This window comes from Seriola lalandi, unplaced genomic scaffold, assembly GCF_002814215.2.
Source record: "Seriola lalandi dorsalis isolate HSWRI2012SDOR001 ecotype SW California unplaced genomic scaffold, Sedor1 jcf7180002054949, whole genome shotgun sequence".
Classification (NCBI taxonomy): domain Eukaryota; kingdom Metazoa; phylum Chordata; class Actinopteri; order Carangiformes; family Carangidae; genus Seriola; species Seriola lalandi.
In genome coordinates this window covers 2,366,030-2,388,219 of record NW_019525500.1, presented here as the reverse complement: position 1 = coordinate 2,388,219, position 22,190 = coordinate 2,366,030, and the positions used below count along the sequence as shown (strand labels likewise).

The 22,190-nt window shown below is 40.1% G+C and overlaps 1 protein-coding gene across 1 annotated transcript in view; it reads left to right on the top strand.

Moving 5' to 3' along the window:
- Positions 1–22,190, top strand: part of pde4ba (phosphodiesterase 4B, cAMP-specific a) — a 126,260-nt gene that overhangs the window by 1,052 nt on the left and 103,018 nt on the right. The gene's annotated exons all lie outside the window — the stretch shown is intronic.

The window sequence follows — 22,190 nt, the reverse complement described above, 5'->3', positions numbered from 1 at the left end:
GGGGTGGGGGGGGTGGTCAGTGGAAAAAATAAAGTAGGGAGAGCAGGTGAAAAACAGGGCTGAGACAAACAGAAAAGGGACTCGAGGGGGAAAAATGCGTGCAGGGAATGTGGTAACGGATGAAAGTGGAGGAAGATAAGATAGGGAGTAGAAAGAAGAAACAAAAGAGACATAATGGGGTTAAACTGACGGGGAATTGGGAAAAGGGGATATTAAGAGTGACGGCAAGGAAGAGTGAATGGTTAGAGACAAAATAAAAAACCAGGAGAAGGAAAAAGGGTGAGAACTGGGAGTAGGACATTCATGTATGAGTAGAGGTACTGTACATGGGTTAAACAGACAATCAATGAGGGGGGGAAAGAGGAGATGTGGAGAAAAAAAAATCCCAGGGAAGGTGAGAAAATTAGGTGGATTGGGGGGAGGGGGTCTTGATCCCTCAAAGGTAAAACAATTTGATGGGAAGTGAGAGTTTTATGATGAGTGGGGTCAAAAATGTATGATAGGGCTGCTGTCTGGTGATTTGTGACTGGGTTAGACCATTACATAATAGAATAAAATCATATTCAGCAGACTCCCTTGTCCTCCATTTTGATGTAGTGTATCTCTGCCCTGTACCTGGGTAAAATTTGTGTGTGTGTGTGTGCGCGCGTGCATGTGCGGATCAGTCCTTGTTTTGGATGGCTGCAGTGATGTGGAGGGAGTGTTAGGCGCATTATGTAACCTGGTGGTTCTTAACCTTTTTGGTTCACAACCCCAATGAACAAATGGATGTCTACATAACGTAAGACAAGCTCAACACAGAATGACAAATGTATTACAGCATCACACAATACATAATTTGATTTTGTTGTGTCATTCACATCGATGTTATTTCTCTTGGCACAATTCCTAGAAGCTCAAGGACTGCAAGTCTGATTTTCTCAATTACACAAGAAAAACTGATATATTCATGTTTTACTTTTCATAAACCCCATGTTCCATACTATTAATACTGATTTTCCTTAGCTACTTTGCATCAGTTTGCGCCCCATCCCCCACCCACGGCCTGAGTTTTTGCAGCATTTAGGCACTATACAAGATGTGAAGGGAGGGTTTGCTATGTTATGCAATGTATGGATTAGAGGCGAGGGAAAAGAGCTGCTGTGATTTGACTAGAAAAGCTTCAAGGTGACTTTTGTCCTTCATGAAAACAGCTGATAAATTTGTTCACATTAGGCAGTAGTAGTGTTTTGTTTTCTAAATGTGAGGCTTGTGAAGGTGAAAGCCATCATCTATGAAAAGAGGAGTTGGCTTCTGCCCATTAATATAGGGTTGATGGGTTACATGTATACACGTTTGTGGTACCATGATAAAGCAGGCTTGTCACTGCTTGCATTGGGTGGGTCCAAAAAACAAAAAACAAAAAATCAGTGTCTGTTGTGGGACAGGAGGACAAGGAAATGAGTTCAGATATGAATCTGCTCCTGTATGTGTGATAGAAAAGAGATAATATGTGCATATGTGTGTTTTTCTGTGTGTGTGTTGGAGGCATATATATCATAACCGTGTCTATGTGAGACTGCATATATCATTTGACACTATATCCAAATGTGTGTACATATGGATGTTTTCGGATGCACATATTGCATTTATAAATGGTTTATTCTCTCTCTCTTCTTGTTCTACCTTTGCCTCTCTCCTCAGACATGGGGGCTCAGGTCTGTTTATCTCGTCTCTCTCTCAGTGTATAGCCTATTTCTGTACAAAGAGAGAGATTTGTGGGGGTTGGGTTAGCACAGAGGGGAAAATGCGAGAAGAAAAACAAGGAAAATTGCTTCATTTAGATATCATTAAAGATATCAGTAGTGTCCTTTCCCTTGTTTGCTCTCACATTCTCACAGAATATGGGCTTGATCAAAGGACATGACAACACCCATTACAGCCATTAACTGTCAGTCCAGCCCATTAACAGCCATGTTCATGATAAAGTGTCCTTGAACAAGACATCGAGCTGTAGCTGCTCAGTCACTGTAATGCTTGAAGAGTGACAGGTAAAAAGCTAAAAATGGAAATTTAGAGGAGGGGGGGGGCAGAGTAGACACAGCCAGAAGGAACCCAAAGGGAAAAATCCACAGTCATCTCCAGAAGAGTAGGCATGACATTTAGGCCAGCAAGAAAATAAAGGAGATACTGGCACCTGCAAACAAGGACCAGGTGTTTTATGCTTTTTTTTTTTTCTTCTTTCTTTTTTAAATAAGGTACATATTAGGTTATAGGTAAAAACATAGATGAGTGAGTAATCAGAAGGATTACAAGATTAATCACGGCACTCTTTGCTTTATCCCATTTCATTTAATACACTGTTTAGTGCCCCAAAATATCATTATCCCTTTCTGCTATATATATATATATATATATATATATATATATATATATAAATATAAAAATCACCTTTCCTGGGAATCCTTCAGGGTATTACTGGCCACAGACTCTTTCTGGCCTAATTGTGTCCCCACCTGTGCTAGACCTTGGGAGAGGATTATGAATTACTGTTATGTGTAGGTCAGGCCTTTTTACTGTTGGATAAATGGTTTTTATAAGTTCTCCAGAATTTAGCACCGCATTAATCATCACTGATCATCATTAAAATTTCTTGGACAACTTAAGTATATGATGAAATTTTAAGAATCTTTTTTTTACTGTCACAAAAACAAATGTCAGTTGCTTTTCTATACACATTTTTTTGTTTATCTAGCTCTATTACTTTTTCACTTATTGTGAACTAGTAAGAATATTTAAGTTGTTATATTAAGGATGCAGAATTAGGAAATTGTTTGATACCATTTTATATCTGTCATTGGTATATTAGTACTAAATGCTGTTGTGTTTAAAGGGGCTTTAATTGAGCTCATTTTTAATGATCTATTCTGCCACTTTGCTGTTTTGGTTTTGGTTCACTCCGACCGCTCTCGATTTTGGCCGCTGTTTGCAGATGAAACGCTGTGAACACCCACGGTACGCTACCTGCTCAACATCAAATAGTTACAACAGTTAGCTGGTGAACACAGAAGAGCATTTAGCAGCTGAAAAGCAGCTATCTCCCTGAAGAGTTGGTAGAGACTAAAAACTGAGGTAAAAGAGAATGAATATTGGACTTACATTCACCAGCTGGCCAGGAACCAAATGAAAAATAATGTCGCTCTGCAACTTGTGTATAAGCAAGGTTTTGCTAATAATTTCGCCATAAGGTGATGATATGTCAGCTGTGTTCAGCAATGTGTTTCCACTACTCCCAACTGGTTAAATAAGAATGGTTAGTTCAGGTTTTACAAACTACGTATTTCAAACCAAACCATGATCTTTCCCTTTCCCTAAACATAACCAGACTTCAACCATAGCACATGATGAAACAGAATTATTTTTCTACAGTAATTAGTTGAAATGGTTTAAAAAAAAAAAAAAAAAAAAAAGCGTGGGTTTAGAGGGCACAGACCAACAACCGTTGTTTTTTCATTCGGAGGACTGGTTGGAGTAGTGCCCCCACTGATTTGTATCGTAACATTCAGATGCTTGAAGAGGTAAAACCATCAGTATTTTACAAGAAAAAGCAACAATTAAAGACAAATCACCAAGGTCAGAAAAAGGTGTGCAGCAGAAGTATGTTTTGTCATCTTTTCTATATCATTAATCATGTTCTGAAACCTTTTAGATTCATCACAGGTGGGAACAAGTGGCTTAGAAAGATTATTCTTTGTTATCATATACTCAAAAACCTGTATCTGTCATAGTCTGGCTCAAACAATTATTTTTTTTTAAAAATATAACGAGACATTTCACAGATGCATTATCTTATTTATTGTTTGCTCACTAACCTCAAACATTTTCCCTTCACAAGATGAGAAAAAGCTGCTGTGTCACTCTCTCCAGTCAATATTATTAAGATGATCCAGCCCGACAGGTTTTTGCTGTCTCCCCATCCCTATTTTATCTTCGATCCGTTCAAGATTTGGACATTTTCACTGTCTTGAGCTCTAAATGAAATTCTGCTGAATCCAGAACATGAAGCAAGTTTTCCAAACTCTTGTGTAATCAATTATAAATTCCATTCTTGCTATTACTCATGGTAGCATTACTTGGCCCTGTTGTGGACCAGTGGCTGGTGAACTCCTGACCTACTGGCACTCAGACAATGACTCTTCTGTTAGAGCAGTTCAGCTGTCCTCCTGTCTCTTTCTCTGTCTGTCTCTGTCTTTTACACTCTTTGTCTGTCTGTGTGTGTCTTTCCCGAAGTTCTCCTCTTTCAGTCTGCTTTTTTTTCTTTGTATGACTGTCTGTCTTCTTTCCTTTTTTTTGTTTTGTAGACATCCCTCTCCCTTTTCCTTTCTGTGTCTCTCTCCACTGTCTTTCTCTCTTTTGCACTCCAAAGCACCACATGATGTAAATGTTTGATGGCTGGCTGAGGCGTATGACTGCTCTGTTTTCCACTCACACAAAAAGCACATTAAGGGGAGAGAGGGGGAGATTGTAGGGAAGTAAGCAACTGCCATGGGAATAAGAAGAAGGGAGAGGAGGGAAAAATGGAAAGGACAAAAGGAAACATCTTGTCGTTGAAGTTAATCTTGTAATTAAATGTAAATGTACTGCATGTAACTGTTAAACATTACCTAACACACTAAAGACTATCACACCTACATATCTGTGAAATGTAAACACTTCAGGCTGTTTTTTTATTATTTATATGCAGCTATTAGACAACAGGGCTATACTGAACTTTGCTTCCTCCTGTGTGTTGACGTCCATCAGATGCTTTCAGGGGGGCGAAGAGACACCGAAGAAGATTAGAAGGACAGATAAAGAGGTGGAGGGAAGGAAATGCACACGTTGTGTATATAGAAAGAGGGAGATGGATAAACAGAAAAAAAGACCTCATTTACCACAGTGGAGTCAGCCCTGGCAAAAACAAATAGAGGTCGCTCTACACAGAGCTATTTACCTTAGCTTAAATGTCAACTTAAATATCCATCTTGCTACACTAGTGTATCCAGCGCTCTGTCTGCTATTGATTTGTTTCTTTCTCCACTCGCCCCTGTGACTCACCCAAAATCATCTTTCTATGAACGTCAGGGAAGACTTGACACGATAATTGTCACTGCAGCTGGTGTGTTTACGCCAACTGCTCACTTGAGTAAGAGACAGGGAGACGAACGGAGACACAAAAGAGATAATTTCATTACAGCAAATGGATCAAACATCTATCATAAAATGTATATATTATGATATTGTGTTATAAATGTAGCCCCTCCACTGTAAAAACACTAAGAGCGCTTTCATCTCAAGAGTTACTTCTGTTTTCTACAGCCCGTTCACTGTGTGTGTGTGTGTGTGTGTGTGTGTGTGTGTGTGTGTGTGTGTGTGTGTGTGTGTGTGTGGGGGGCAATTACATAATGTCCTGCAACTGTGTGGGAATCTTGGGCACTGGGTCACTATCTGCCCCTATGAACTGTTTTTGTGCCTATGAACACATTTTAGGTTGAGTTAGTGTTATCTATATATAAATGTCTTTAAAAACTCTGCCATTTGCCAGTTATTTTCTGAGGTGGTTGGATATGTTTACAGAGAGGACATGGTTCCCTACAGAGAAATGACAAGGTAAAGTCAGAAACCCTTTTCCGCCACGCACCTCCGTTCTGTTAATCTGATTTAACATGTTGGTCTCACGTCTGAATATCTGAATAAGCATCGAGTCACTTTCACATAAAAGTCATGACCGCGCTCTTTGTTGCCAGACCTAGTAACATTTCCCCATCTCTTTCAACACGGCATGTCGCACGATGCAGCACAGGCATTGTGGCTGAATAAAGCTTAACATAAAGACATCTATATCTGACTCACAAAAAGCCATCACTTTAACAGCTACAAGAAACCAGAGGTGTTACATCGCCCATGTTTAGAAAGGGCTACAGATGTCCATGACCATTATTCCAGTCTGTATTAGACACTAGACACAGGAGAGGGTGTTAGTAATTCATGGAGGATCTTTTGAAGCCTGTGCCTGTTTGACTTTGCTAGTGTTTTCATTAGCTTTTAGCACAGAGATTGTAACTGACTGGCTGGCTAATATTTGCAAGCTACCTATTCATGTTAGCTAACTTGTTAGCCCTGCTCCTAGTTTAAGTCAGCTATTTTCTTATGTTTCTTTTGTTTGTTTTCAAGAAACATGCAATTAACCTAAAGTGAATAAAACAATCGGATGTGCTGGGACAGGAACAGACTTGAAATGGTAACATGATGGATACAGTGCAGTGTAATGTGCAGGAAAACGGACCTTCTGAAGCTCTGAAAGATGAAAAACTTTTTTATCATATGCACTCGTCACAATATTGTTCATACAAAATCTATGTTGGAGAATTTTTTTTTTTAAAGCTGTGAGATGGGGCACCTGCAGTGTCCAGGAGGGGGAACATGTTGCATGTAGCTCTCCAACATTTCCAATCATCTCTCTACTGTCACTAATAAACTGAAAAGAGAAAATAAAGTGGTATTTTATATTTATAAGAATAGCCTTTCCTTGTTATGAACACAACATTTTTGAAAATAGGATGTATGAACATGTTTCTCTCTTTTCTTTATCAGAGAAAGTTGACATGAAATGCTGTGGGAGAGTGATCAGGAATGATGTGCAACAAAAGCCGATACGATCTCGAACTGCAGATGCTGCGTAACTAAGCCACCAGGACACCATGATGATGTCTGTTGTAATTTTCACTGGACTAGTACTAGTGTTCATATGACTTAATCTCCTACAGTAGGTAAAAATAAACTGACTAAACCATTTGGTGAATGACTTGGTCAATGGCCAAGCTCCATTTGAAGGCATTATAGTTCCCAGTGTGTCTGAACCTGCCACATCTTTCTAACATCACTTGCATTTGTCCCGCCCACAAAGGCTGTGATTTGCTCGGTTGTTTTTTTCAACCATAAAACAGCCGTTCACAAGGGCAGCATCAGTCCTTTTTGAGTCACTGATAATTTTGGTGATGTGGGCGGTGATTCAGAGGTCTGTAACCAGACTACCCCCCTCCCTCTCCTCCTCCTCTTCATTCTCTCATGCTGCATGACTCGATTCAACACCCTCCATCTCTCTCTTCTGTCTCCCTGTACTGAACCAGCCGAGCAGAAAGTTAACTATTACGGATGGGTGAAGGAGTATGAGTGCTCAGGGTTGTGTATGTGTGTGCATGCCTCTGTGCGTGTTAACATGTCTGTATGTGATTGTCTTGGCTGGGATTTGGGTTTAAAGGGATGAAATCTTGAGACAAGTTATGGGTGATATGTTTCACACCCTTTTCCATGTTTGCAGCACATAACACACATGGTTTATTAATTTCTGAGATTGCTCATGTTAATTTCATAATTGCTACGTAATTATATTACTTGTCCTGGATGTAGGTTTACTTCTATATGCATTCTTATTAAAGCAACATAAGGGAGTCAAAAAATATCCACATGAAGAGCCAGTGAAATGTTTACAAAGAGAAAAAACTCCCTGATGTTGACACACATGCGTGTTAGCAACTTGAATGCTTAATTAGCTGAAGTGGTGTTTAAGTTTGCATGCATGCAGTGGTGAAGGGCTGATGGGAAAGTAGGCGCTTGTTCCCCTGGGATGTCCTGGTGGTTGCTTTAAGCTACCGTAAAGAACATACTGTACCATGTACTTACACTGCTGTCAGTTTGAATTTAACTGATGAGTTGTATTGCTTGTCATCCCCCCATTGCCCCTTTTGTACTCCCTTGTATATGGTCTACCAAGGCAGCAGTGCCTTTAAATGCTTTTTCCCCTTGTGTATACTGGTTATGATAAAAGTGTGTAACATACTGTATTTTTCCTTTGGTTCACTGGTGAAGCATAAAGAGTAGTTTGTCAAATGATTAACTCTTGCAGCTACTGGATGAAATTCACATTTCAGTATGTTATCAAAGTCCAAATTGATACGCCAGCCGCACTGTTCCTACGTTAATGCTCTCCATGAATATGTGTCTGTGTGTTTCACTTATTTCCCATATTCATTACAGATTGGACCAGCTGTGGTGCAAACACACATCTGAATACACATCATTGGATATAAAAAACCATGGGAGAATGAGAAACGGAGAAACGACAATAAACTGAAAAATGAACACTAAGATAGTAATTGCACTGCATGATTATAAAATAAGATAAAGGCTTTCATTCTCTGAAAAGGTTACTTTTTAAAAAGGGTGATAACAATGCTTCGGCAATTTGCAAGTGAACATAAGGTTACTCTTTTCCCTTATTTAAAAGGATGTCAGGATTTCTGAAACAAATCTCTAAACACTTTTGCCTCTGAATATTTGAAAAAAAACAGGTTTTTTATCAACGGGAACAAGATTATGGTGAACAGCACATTTATGCAGACATGTAAAAGATGATTTTAAGATGGCTTCAAGGTACATGGTTGAATTTGCTTCATGCCAAATGTTTTTTTTTTTAATTTATTTGGCTCTGATACAAATTTTGAAAATATAGTGTCAGTTTCATTTAAGCTAATTAAATTTCTTTATAATGTAAAAATGGGCAGATAGATAGATAGATAGATAAACAGTCCTCATGATATGTAACACAGTGATTAGTTTATATGGATCTGAATTACTTGGCCCCAGGAATCAACATTTGTGGCCACTGTAGACCTGCAGGCACTTGTCCTGGGGTCTCTGGAAAACATGTGGCCTTTAGCACTAGCATTCAGGAACCATCAGGAAGCCCATTCGTCTTCATTATATTCAATGCTCATCCCTTTTCCTCCTCCATCCTCCTCCTCCTCCTCTTCCTCTTCCCCCCGCTCATGCTCGTCTTTCCACAACCCCATCCCCGATCTCTTCTTGCCATCTCTTGCCCCTGATGATGATGATAATGATGATGATGTGACATTTGTAATGAAATTTGTGTGGTTATCTTACGTGTGGAACGGCCGTGCATTTGTTCATACTATTCTTCTTAGGGCAGCTTCAACTGTGAAGTTTTGTCATTAATACCGTGACCTTCTTAGAGAAAATACAGCTGTGTCATTAATCTACCACTCATGATCGTGTGTGTCCATGCCTGTATGTGTGAGAAGTACCAGCTGTATATTCTTTTCGGCCCTTTCAGAGGCGCGCGGGCATTCATTAATAACAAGAGCTCTAAAGCACCATTTGTATGAGCTGAATCAACCAGAAAGCAACAGTACATTTCCTCTCTGCCTTTTCCCCTTCTGTCTGCTGTAGGAGAGAAGTAGCGATTATTCTCCACTTGATTGCTGTCTGTCACACTGACTGAAAGGAATTGTGGCAGCATCTTAAATTTTTTTATTTTTTTTCAGCTGGCAACAATGTGCAGCGACGCAGAAGTGAGCCAGAGCTGCATTGTGCTTTATCTTATCGAATGAACACAGACTAGCTGCATCAGGGAGCTGAAGTTATTGTAGCAGAAGTTATTCAGAAGTTGTTTCAGCTGAATACAAATTAAACAGACTTGTGATGACCCAGTAAACAGTTTATTTTGTCAACAAAACAGGTGCAAGATTGTTAATCATCATCTCAACACAAATGATTTTGTAACATGTGAACAGGGGTTTTTTTTTCCGACTGAGGAGGAAAAAGTCCCGTTATAACTAACACCCATATACGTGTGGATGATGCTTCAGAAATTCTGAGCTGTGAGCTGTGCAGCTAAAATCGTCAAAACTGTTTTAGAGGGATGTCGATTCAACGTTATGGTCATTTTCCAGGCTGCAGATTGTGATTTGCACCAAACTTGGAGGAGGGATGGGCCATGTGTCAGGGCGGGATTTGCTAAATTTTATAGATCTGTTTAAAGGGGCAGATCCAGGATTTTTTTTTAATTTTTTTTATCACTTTCCTTACCATTGTGAGATTTTGTTACTAATTTGTGAACATTGTGTGATTTTTGTCAGTTTCTCTGAAAATAATGCACAGATCCTATTGTGAAAAATCAGACATACTTATGGTGTTGAGATCTATGACTTTGTTATCAGACTACTTCCTTTTTCCTTTTATTTTCTATTAAAAGAGCTAGACAGACATGTAGGACTTTTTGGCCTTGGCGCTCTTCTGAGTGCCTTTCTAGCTGAGAGTTCTAGTTTGTTGAAACAAAAGCTATAAGTGAAGCATCAGAGTTACAGCTATGTGAAAAAGAATTTGCGTTTACTTGCACATAGCTTGAGGAAAGAGTAGGGGATGGACTTTGGTGAAAAGTTGTCTTAGAAATATCAATGCTGTTTGAAAACCACGAGATGGAAGCTGCCAAATGAAACTATAGTGCAAAGCTATGGCCAATAAACACACGGCTACAGCAGCTCCTGTGTGCCAGCAGACTAAAGTGTCCCCATGTTTTGAGTTCAGCTCACTTTTCCAGTGATTAAACACAATACATTTACACTGTAAAAACTACAAATCATAGTATATTATGCAGTGCAATCATCTGATTTGATAAAAAATAAAAAAACTTACTGATGGTAACACGATTTGGGAAGGAGATTAATCGTTTGATTTTTCACACAGAGTTCATCAGCTCAACAGGGAAATGGTGTCTGTTGACTGTCTGGCTCCATGGCACCCAGTCTGAATCACTATCTTCTGGTACAATAAGATTCTCTGTGCTGCAACACATTCACACATTGTCACATTTTTATCATCATCATTGTCGTTGTCGTCATCTTTATCCACCTCTTCTGAGTCCTTGTTTTCAACATTGTCACATTCGTCACTGCTCGTTCCTGCACATCAGTTTTTTTGTATTCATCAGTGCAGAGTGAGTGTAGGAATGTGTGTATATGTTTTCGCAGCAGAGTGTGTGACATGGTGCATGTACGGTACATCCATCTGTGCTTGTGATTTCTGTGTGTGTGCACGTCCCCTGTCTCCTTGACTCATTGTCACCACAGGCCTATGGGGAAACCACCACCCACACACTTTGTGATATGCAATGTGAGAGGTGCGTGTGTGTGTGTGCTTATGTGTGCATGAACACTGATGTGAATAAAATTGGACTCGTAGAGACACTGAATGGTGTAGTATTAGTTTGTGCTCGGGAGTAAAAGGATTTGGGTGCATTGTTTGCGTGTATGTTCAAGTGTGTGTGAGAGAGACACAGTAAAGCAGGGAGATTATTTGGAGGGAAAAATAGAGGAAATAATGGATATACTGGAGTTTATACACTATTATTTTGCTAATTTTGAAATTTACAGTATCCTTGGCTCATTGCCAGAGGAAGTTTATCCTTGGAAGCTTTTTTCCATTCCTGGAACTTCTATTGTTTTAAACTTTAATTTTGGAACATATCTTTAGAGTAAATGTTATTCACTTAAACAGTTTGTTATCTTTGTCCTGCACGTTGCTGCCTTCACTAAGTCAGTATTGTCAGATGACCACCAAAAGGACACAGTATTTTTTGGAGCATTTTGGATAGTGGCTGTCTGACCCTTTGGTCTGTTCGCCTCATCTACAGGTGCGTGCGTGCGTGCGTGCGTGCGTGCGTGTGTGTGTGTGTGTGTGATCATTCTATATCATCCATGTACAGTAAGTAATGTTAGCGCTAATGTGTTGCGTTTGCCTCTGACTGCTCTTTTGCTGCATGTGTGTGAGTCTGTTAAATAATGGAGACCTGAGGGTCACACAGTGGCATGTGGCCAGTGTTTATCCATGCTGGGATGTTGGCAGTGAATTATTGGCACCATGTTCATATTCAAAAGTCACCCTCTCTCCCGCTCTCGCTCTTTCCTTTCTCTCTCCTGTCTCTATGTGCAGACAGTGTGCATCCGGTGACTGAGTACCCATCGGTGTGTTAATTTTGTCAGATCACCCAGGGCTAGTTTCAAATTTGCAAGTGTCCCACTTCTCACTGACCGATCCAAAGCCTCGGGTCCCTACGGGAAACTGTTTGTTTGTGCTGATATTCATGTTTCAGTCAGGGATAAAGACTAGGAAATACTGCCGCCTCTGAATATCTGTCTAGTCTTGGGCCTTGTGTGTTTTCCACAGCCTCTAGAGGCCAAAGACTTCTCACATATGAACAGACTGTTACTGAGAAGTATGCCGTTTTAAAGGGGTTTAACTCATGAGAGCAAATGACATAATGTTAGTCGAATGGTAAACATTGTTAAAGCTCTCTGGACCCTAAAAAGGTTGAAATGAACGTTAAGAAACAACATTTGCCCCCCAGGTCTGCTCTGTCTAACCTTTTTAACTGCCTCTATTCTGTCTGCCTTTCATGTCGTTTTCCAGCTGCCTTCTCCCCTCCCACCCTCTCTCCATCATGTCTGTCCCATGATTAAGACTCAGTTTGCCTCCAGTCCATCTCTGTTCATTATCCTGGCTCTCCAGCAGCGCTTGTTTAGTTAGTGTCACATTGATTTATACACATGCAAACTGTGAAAGGCCTTTTCATATACTGGTCTGACTCCTTTAATGACCCTGACGCCCTCAGAACATGAGTGGCTAAAATGGGTATTCGTATTCTAACCAGAGTTGCTGGCAGCCCTTTAGTTGGCCATTATTGACTTGTACAGATTTATTTTTGCAAATAGTAAGAGGAACTAGAGAGTGAGGAACTAGAGAGTAAAGAACAACAAATTGAGCAACCATCTATTCATGTTAATGTGCTGCGCCATCCTCTGTGGGGAAAAATGGAGGCATAACTTGTATCATTGTTTTGGTTTTTCCTTTAAGATTCCCTAGCCTTTTGATGGATACTAATTACCTGTTATCACTTAGTATAGTGCACTGTAGCTGAGCCAAACAATAAACAGACAACAGGATCATTTTGGCATTATCATCCCTGATCAGGTAGATTTTCCGACGGCCAAAAGTCTGATGAAAATGGCCTTTGTGTTTGTTAGAGGACTGTTACCTTAGCTTTTAGTGACAAAAGCAGTATTTCACAGAGAACTTGATTCCGTTTACCGTAGTCATTTCAAAATGCACGAACATCCCACTACCATTTTTACAGCCATTTCTCTGAGAGCTTCTTCCTAATAACAATAATAGCTGCCATGTGCTGCAAGATTTTCAAATAACAACTTTGATTTTCCACTCATTTTTCTGATGCAGTGTAAGTGAATTTATCTTACAGCTACCACTTTTTTAGGCTACAAAAACAAACCTGGCAAGCTCCATAGATAATATTTGAGTTGCTAATAATAACAGCAGTAAATCACACATTCACAGATCTGGTTCACCGTAACTACAACCAGGGGAGACACAAAGATGAATGCTGTGTTTTCTCTGAGCCTTTTTTTTTTATTCACCACTATTACAAAGAGTTGAATCTTGTAGAAAGAGATGAAACAACCTCCCTGATTTAAAAATGTGCAGCAAGTGTTTATATTCGTTATTTATTTTTGTTAATTCTTAAAAGCTAATCAATGATTTTAGCGGCATGGCTATAGAGATGGAAATGTTGGTCGGTTGGACATCCACTTTGGTTCAGACTGAAATAGCTCACCTACCGATTGGATGGACATTCATAGTCCCCGTAGGATGAATCATAGTGACTTAGTTGTCTTAGTTGACGACTTTTCCTCTAGCACTGCCACGAGATTGATATTTATAGTTCTGAGTGAAATATCTCAACATTATTTGATAGATTGTGATGAAACTTGCTACGCGTATTCATGTTCCCCCTCAGGATAAATTGTGGTGACTTCGAGGAGCCCCTGATTTTTCATCTAGTGCCATCAGCAGGTCAAAGTTTTCATTAATCGATTGAAATTTCTTAATATCTATTTGATGCATTGGCTCCAAATTTTATTTTATAGACATTTCATAGAGACCAAAACAGAGCTAAAACAAGAGTGAATATTAGACCTATGTTTCCAGCAGAATCACTATTCCAGAGGGATCATTATGTCGGCTTCATGCGTTCAAAGGCAGCTGTTTGCATAATAGCCATAAAAACTTACTAAGGCATGCACCAATATCCCAAAACATTATGACCACTCACAGGTGAAGCGAATAATGTTGATTACTTTGTCAATGGCGCATGTCAAGGTGTGGGGTAAATGACTCAGTAAGTGAACAGTCGGTTCTCGAAATGGGTTCAAATGACTGGGTGAGAGCATCTCCAAAACCTGCAAGGCTTGTGGGGCCGCTCACTGTCAACGACAGTGGTCATCATCGACGAGCAAGGGCACCAAAGGCCATCCTGTCTGGGCCAAACCGAACAGAAGAAAAATTCAATGATGGTTTTCGGAGGAATGTCGCACAACACACAGAACTTAGACATATGGCTTCATCAACACAGCCAATCCCGGCACACACAGCCTGGTTTACAACACAAAACTTGTAATAAAACATCGACCTACTGGCCACATATCTCTTAAACTGGATCTGTGGACATAGTGGACGTGCCAAGGCCAGTTGAGTACGGCCAGGAAGGGGCCTTTCTGTCTACTGTAGCCCCTGATGGAAACATCATAACTCACTGGCATGTGGGAGAGACTTCATATGGGAAAACATTCCGGGGGGGGGGGGCAGTGGAAACACACACACACATAAATACATGTCATACATACAGATAAACACACTCTTATAGAGGTACACTGTACACAGAGACAAACACACACACACAAATACACACCGAGAGTGTACACAGATTGATGGTAGGCAGGAAAATATATAGATTAGGGAAAGTATATTTGGAGCTTCATAGAGAAGTTAATGAGGAACACATTCCAGTGGAGCAGTGAGTATTACACACACACACACACACACACACACACACACACACACACACACACACACACACACACACACACACACACATCACCATAGTTTTAATTGGCATGACAAATGGCTGGCTGGAATAATATTTCAGAGTATGTGGCCTAGAAAATCCAACAAGTTTTCTTTTGTTCTCTCTATATCTTTCTTTTTCTAATTAATCTCCTACTTTTCCTCTTTCTCTCTTCTCTGTCTACCCCACTACATTCACAGAAAGGCTGCATATGCCATTATGAGCTGACAAATATGTCCCAATACAACAGCTCCTTCAAATTTAAGTTGAAAAATACAACACTTTTGTCTGAATTTGTGGACATATCCTTATATATCCATATCCACTTATACATCTAACATAAACTTGATGTGAAATGTCATAGTTTGGGACAGTAGTTACTGCTGACATGTCACTCTGTTGGCTATTTAGACCCCAGAGTTAATAAAAGCTGCCCAAATATACCTAACATTAGTTTTGGTCTCTGTTTGGCTATAGCTAATCTCATCATGGGATGGAGCCCACAAGACATCAGCCCTCCAATGGCCACACCTCTGTGAGCTCAGTCTTTGGAAAGAGGCTAATGTCTAACTTGAGCCAATGTGTCTCCTCCAGCGGTTATGTAGCGTGCACAAGAACTCGATTATCCCAAAGTTGCCAAGAATGCAGACACCATTGTTTCTGTGTCCATGTCCGGTGGGAATCAACCATCAAATTGTACAATCTTATCATGGGCCTCTAATAGCATGTATGTCAGGAGAATCTCATCTTGCCTTATAAACACTAATTATATTATTCCCAAAATTTTATTGAATGTTGATTTATTGGTTGGAACATAGACTAAAGTAACATTCTCTGTGAATTAGAAAAGGGGACAGTTCATCTGAAGACCTTTATCGTGACTCTCTGCTCTGGTCTGTTTTTATTCTCTGTGCAACTGTTTGTTGTTCTCTCTTTATCTCTGTCTGCTTGCCTTGTTAATGCCCCCATTAGCTCATTGACTGCACATCTTCCAGGAGTCCTCCCAGTCTTTGTTTCCACTCTCATATGTAACCTTTTCAGATTATTCCAGGAGGCACAGAGCTTTGAGCCAATGAGCCTGGCATTTGAAAGTCAATCTTACAGAACCACAGTGGAGCCATGAACCACTGATCAGACGACAAAGCAGCGAACAATAGAAACAAATGCAAACACTGTCACATACACAGGAAACACATTTACATGAAATCCATGGAGAACAAAGAAAGTTTCCCCTTTTTTGTTGTTGACTTTTAAATTCCTTTTCTTGAAACTCCTTTCGGGTGGTCTCATAATCTTCAGCTTCAGACAGTGTAAGACAAATTTTAATTCAGTCCGTCATGCCTCATGGCTAGCAAGTTAATGAAAGGATTTGTTATACTACTATCATTGATAGCTCCAATGTGACCAGCGATAGGCATCGGTTTAGAAACAAATACTGCTGCAGTAACAAACGTGTAATTGTACGGCCTCACAAAACCTTTTAACTGTGTTAGTGAACACTTTGTAGAAGAAAAGTGTTTTCATCCATTTCATATGTAGCATGTATTATAGTATGTATTTACTTTTGTTAACAGAATAAAACCAAACCTTCATCTATATTGTTCTATGTAACTATATTGTGTATTCTAATGTGAGACACTATGGAAAGGCCCTCAAACATCCATAACTGTAACATGTCATAAACAGCAACTGTCCCATCATCGTGAACAAGACAGGAACACCTCGAGGGAAATTTAGCAATGTTCACTTGGACTCAAGCATGAACTGATTAGATTTTGGTCGTCAAAAGTCAAAGTCACTGTGACCTCACAAAACACGTCTTTGGCCGTAACTCAAGAATTCATACGCTAATTGTGACACAATTTAACAAAAATGTTTAATAGGATAAAATTAAGTGATGACATTTTGTATCCTAAAGGTCAACTTCACAAAAACACTTTTCTGGCTATTCTTCAACGCCATAACTCAGGAATAAAGGGGGGGGATTGTGACCTTTTTTCACATTTGGTTGGAAACTGAATTGATGACACTGTAGAGACTGTATAGATCGTCTGTGCTGCCGGATTGAAGATGTGTGTGTGAAGCATCCACTTTTTAGAAGTTGTAGCTTCTTTGTAGCAACATCCATATTTGAAGCATTGTCTACTGACGTGGCTACAACTGTTTGTTCTATCAGAATCAGCTTTATTGACCGAGCGTATGAACACATACAAGGAATTTTACTAAATATTAAGTCTTTACTACGTACGAGTCTGGACTGACATCGATGTAAACTGCAACTTGACTGGTTGGAGGAGGCATACAACTGAGAGTCAGTAATTCTAATTCAGTCACTTTCTTTTTATCACCACGTAACATCAGTTCATTTTTCATGAACGCCTCAATACCGTTCTGAAGTTTCTCAGCTGAACTCATTGGCACCCAAAAGAGACAGTCAGAGGGAAGTTGTGGCATGTCCTGCCCTGTGTATGTGTGTGTGTGTGTGTGTGCGTGCGTGCGTGCGTGCGTGCGTGCGTGCGTGCGTGCGTGCGTGCGTGCCTGCGTGCCTGCGTGCCTGCGTGCGTGCGTGCGTGCGTGCATGCAAGTCAAATATGATAATGTCAAAAGCTGTCAGTTTTACTAATATTCTGCTTTGACTCCTGTAATGTACGCCGTGTTTGGGTTACAGCACTGACCATAAAACCTTGGTTTGTGTCCGGCCAGGGACCTTTGTTGTATATCATTTCCCATCAACTTCTCCCCGAAAGGGGTCAGAGGTTAGGGTCCTCTCTACATTGTCACTCTATTTAAAAGCCATAAGAAAATCACATTCTATTCCATTAAAAAAAGGAGACAAAACAAGAGAAGAAACAAGGCTAGAAAGTGAAGAAGCATATTTCCCAAAATGTCAGACTATCCCTTTAAAACAACTTTCCCTCCCATTTTGTGATTCCCTGTCTCATATTCTTTTATTATACTGGCACTGATAGTGATGTTTAATTGTTTGATTGTTAAACACAAATGTTTTAGCAAGCTGCTATTAATGTGTCACTTTGTGTGTGTGTGTGTGTGCGCGTGTGTGTGTGTGTGTGTGTGTGTGTGTGTGTTTTCTTTACTTTACGCCAGTGTGTGTTTGTCTGCTCTTAACCAGACTTGTTTGGCCTGTGCCCTGTGTGTTTACTCTGCCACAACTGATTGGGATAATTAAATCTTTTCAATCTTCTTTTCCTCTCCTTTCTGCTCATTCTTCGCGACACTCCTCCTCCGCTCCCGTCTCTTCGTGTTATGCACATCGCTCCCTTTTTCTTCTCACCCCTGTATTTTCTTGCGGTCGACTCCTTTCTTATTCCTCTGCTGTTCATGTGTCAGTGGCAGCAGAGTGCAGTCTGCATTGTAGTCATGACTAATTCAAAGGAAACATGGGCCTTTTTTTCCCCCCTCTGCTGCATGATGCATCCATTATTCACACATCCTCACAAAGATATTTCTACACATGATGTACAGGAAGAAAAACCCAAGCGTAAAGACTTAAATTGTGTATAGTTAAAGTTTTTAAGTGAATACATTTGCAGATCTATGAAGTTGTCAGGAATTCCTAATTTTATGTAAAACGTTTCGCCTGACGTCAGTGATGTGCAAAACAAACGGATTCATATGTACAAAAAACAAACAACTCCTTAATTTTCCTTTTTGAACAAGAGACTGTGGAGACATTAAGTGAGGGGATTTATAGGTAAAAGTCTTGTCTCTTTTTCCACTTGGCTCCTAGGCTTCACTTAGACTGCTAGAGAGTTTTGGAAACTGATTGCCACTCTCAAACACATTACCTGCTGCTACTGTGCAGCGGAGCTAAGAGGATATTTCATGTAATCTCCCTCTTTCTCACTCTATTTCCTTCCCTTTCCACCTCCAGCCCTCTCAGGAACAATGGGCTCCCTTCACTCGACTGCTTTTCACTCCAATCCATCAGTGCACTACATGTGCTCGAACTTTTCATTGAGTTCATGTCGTGCATGCTGCCTAATAACAGTTATCTTAATTGAAATCAATAGAGGAATATAGAATTTACCGTGGCCAGGAGGGACCGGGTGGTGGTGGCGGCTTATGTATTTCCTGCTCTTCCCCTGCTTCCTTCATGCTCGTCTATCTCACAGTGAGTGATACGCTACTGTAATGTTACTGCATGAAGAAATTTCATTGTGGTGTCACTGTTATTCTGCCTCGCTCGGAGCCTCTTTGCACTTGTTTTTCTCTGTCTTTCGTAGTTGACAGAAGAGACAGACAGGAAAGATGGGTGGGAGGCGTGATCACATGTGACAAAGGTTGCATGCCAGATTGGTTGGGTACACAGCATGTGCCTGAGTCATCTGAGCTGCTACGACACCATCGAACCCCATGGCTTATAGCACTTGCTGCAGCTCCGAGAAGAATTAGTTGGTTCCTTAATGTGTAGAGTTGTTGTATGTAGTATGGCAATGCACAAAAAGAATCCAAAAGAATTGACCCCAAAAAAATCTGTGTCAGTATCAGTATAAACTTTATATTATTCCAGTCACACGTCGCCCTCTTCATAATAAATATGTTGTTTGAGCCACGTCTGGGTTGTTAACTTACAATTCAGCACCAGCACTGATGGTTCAAATATATGCTGCAGGTCTGCATATAAAAATCCAAAGCTGAAACAACAGTAAATCAGTGTTCAAGTGTTCGATCCTACTAACATATCTGGTCATAAATGAGAACTGACTAACGCTGCATGTATTTGGAAAATTAAGAGTAAACTATTCACACGTTTAAGTTCCAAATACTTTACTTTATTGGTGAATCTCTGCATTTAAACACCTTCAGCACTTTCATTTCAAAATGTCTGCTTTTTTTTTTTTAAATGAGGCATACACTATACTACACTAAACGCAAGCTGTGTACCAGCATCTAATGGTAGGAATCAGCTTGCTTTATCATGATTTGCTTTGCAAATTACTAATTGCCTTTGATGTTGGTGAGGAAGGAGTGTCTACTTGAACTCTGATCGCATTCTCCATCCTTGTCTCTTCTGACCTACAGTCTCTCCTCGTTGACCTTTCCTGCTGTTATTTTAATTCGGGGGCAGGGGGGGTTGTGAATGACTAAAAAACCCTTCATGTCTCTTCATAGTCAACTTGCGCTAGCTTGAAATGTTAATTTGTTTTTTTTGTTTTTTGTCACTATAATGCTGCTTGTCAACAGTCCAGTTCTTTTCTTAGAGACCATAATTCCTTTTGTGCGTGAACAGTATGACACAGGGGTCGGCTTGTGGGAAATTTAGTAAATTAGAATGACGTCAAACGAATTAAACCTGCTTGTAGAAACAAGCCAAGTTAAACAGAGAGGACGTGCAAAGGTTGTCTGTAGGACACTGCACAGTCATTGAGTGTCTGCTGCTCTATAGGAGGTGTTAATGACTGTTCAGGATGGTGGTGCCCTGGCAGCAAGCTGGAAGCATTTGGAAAGCAAGCAGAGCGATGATAACGGGCCGGAATGGCTAAGCAAGGAAGCACAGGATGAAAACACATTGTTCCACTCTCAGACTTGCTGCAGAGACTTGGCATTTAGATAGTATAGTTTGTATGTGTAGTCGAGTCTTATTAATCTGGATCATTACAGGAAGGAACCCAATTGACATGTGAAATGAAGTGTATAATCCCTTCCTGGACAGGTATGACAGTGATGTTGATGGGATTTTTTTCCCCTTGCATTATCAACATGGACTTGGACAGAGAGATGCAAGTTGAAAGCGCATTTTGCTTGCTTCAGGAAAACACATTACGTTGAACTTACACAAGCAGTCTAAGCTCTGTGTAACTCAGGTTTTACAGATTAAAGGTAGAAGCTCAAAAATACAGTTTTCCTTCAAAATCAAATATCCAACATTGAGTCCATCAGTTATTAGAGTTTCAAGGCATTTCTCATACTTGCTGTTCTTACCCCTCAGCCCACCACTTTATAATATGCATCTTGTTTTTGTTGTGCTTTTAATATGGTACTTAAATTAAGCTTTTACATCACCCACTTCATTGTTAGCAGCATGACAGCAGGGGCCTTTAAAAAAAAAAAAAAAACATTTCAACTCACTGCACAGTTTGCAAAAATATGAAATTTCCTTTTGCAAATGAGATTATTTTTTCTCAGCTTTTAATTATTTTTTTTAGGGAAAGATTGGGGTTAACTTCTAACAGTAATTATGTGTTTGTTACCATTTAACTGAAACCACCACAGTCTTTTTCTTACTTTAGCCAAAGTGCATTGGCTGCATAAATTTAACCACAGATTGGAGTCTGGTTGTGAACCCTGACCTGCATTTTGTACGGCACACAGACCGCACTTCAGTATTCATGAATAGATGTTGTCTAACAATTAAGTTGATTGACACTTTCTCCTTTGCCTTTTCTCTAAATTGTAAATTTGCCTTATTGTTTTCTGTACAGTTAAAGATCCAATCTGCAGTTGATTTTTTTTTTTATTCATTGAGATTGTTTGTCGTTAAAGTCAAGTATTGATGTTTATTCAGATGAAATGTGTGTAGCTCTTTATGTAAACAAATGACATGCATGCGTGATTGTGTAAGCTTAATACATGCAGGGAGCACATCTGCCAGCTGTTGCTGAAAGGCCAGCGTCCTGTTTACATAATGAATGGAAATCATACAGTTCGGTGTTTTACTACAAACGCGGTTACAGTACAGATTAGAGGGGTGTGTTACGTGACAGTTGCCGGCTATCATCGTATTCACTGCATAAATCTGCGTTTCATTTACAGTGGCACAGACACACACATTCAAGTCCAGCTATTCATCTATGACAACCAAGCTCCCTCCCCTCCTCCTCTTGTCTGCCTGGCCCAGTTCTTTTTTGGGTTGTTTGGGCGAGTTTCAAATATACTGAGGAGAAAAGTCCACGCCCAGCACTCCCAGCCTGTCTGTCTATCTTTCTCTCTCTGCATGTGTTTTTGCATAATGTCAAGTGAATTTGCATCCTTTGTCAGCGGTGACGCAGGAAGTAGCTAGGATTTGGTTGATGTAAAGTCATGGGGGGCGTTATTACCAGCAGGAGAGGTGTGTGTGTGTGCTGCAGCAGTATATAAACACACGCACGTGCACACATCCTCTCTAGGCTGTAGTTCAGTTTAATAGGATTAATGGTTTGACTGTGTCTACCATGTAACAAACTGTTTGCGAGGTATCCTGTGTGCATTTCCATATTTTCTGTAATTACTTGTGTCACTGTGTTTATAATATATTCAGGTGTGTGTGTAGGTATGTGTGTGACTTTGACAAAGCAGCCTTCTGATTTGCCATTCTGCTCACATTATAAGGTGATATGTTCCAGAGTGTTTACTTGGTTTGCAAAATGTTGCACAATTTAACGGCTGTATAAACACA